Source organism: Triticum dicoccoides, chromosome 6B (genome assembly GCF_002162155.2).
Source record: "Triticum dicoccoides isolate Atlit2015 ecotype Zavitan chromosome 6B, WEW_v2.0, whole genome shotgun sequence".
NCBI classification, from domain to species: Eukaryota; Viridiplantae; Streptophyta; class Magnoliopsida; order Poales; family Poaceae; genus Triticum; species Triticum dicoccoides.
Window position 1 is genome coordinate 22,531,784 of NC_041391.1, and position 727 is coordinate 22,532,510.

Consider the following 727-nt stretch of genomic DNA (forward strand, 5'->3'; position numbering starts at 1 on the left):
GGCAATGTATGGTAGAAGGTGTAAATAGTGTAGATTCAGTGTTCTGTATATTTATGAAATTCACAATCAGTAGTGTCATGTGTGATGCGCCATGAATCGTAGTGAGCTTATTTCTTTGCACACTTGGTGTATCCTCTTATCATCTTTTGTACAGGTCCTGGAATGGAAAGATCAGTTTGGTGGTGCCATACTGAATCAATTATGTAGGCTTGGCACCTCCCTTGATTGGTCCGTGAGGTATACTTCTTATTTTCCTTAGTTAAGAAAAATAAAGAAAACAAATAAACAATGTATTGTCTATAGTTCCAACTCCTAATGTCAACTTAATTTCCACCTCGTGTGTCAGTCCTTTACAATGGATGAGTAAAGGTCAAAACTGTAATTGAAGCTTTTGTCAGGTTGTATAAAGATGGCCTTATTTATAGGTTAGTATCCTCATCTTCCCTTGTTCCAGGTGTTAAGCATTTGTGTTTTGCCTGTTAAGTAATGCCATGGTGTTTTGACATCGAGCTATGAGTCAGTGTACTGGTTTGACAGATTGTATTGTCATATTCACCTCTTCTTTGGAAATAAAGTAGAATTAGTTAGTTTTAGGTTTGAATGTCAGGCAAAAATCAAATGGGAGAAGCGACCTATCAATCCAGATTCTAATTGTTATTTGGTGTTGAGATTCATATGGCTGACACATAATTTTAACTGGGCGATTTCAGATGTAATCTATTGCCTC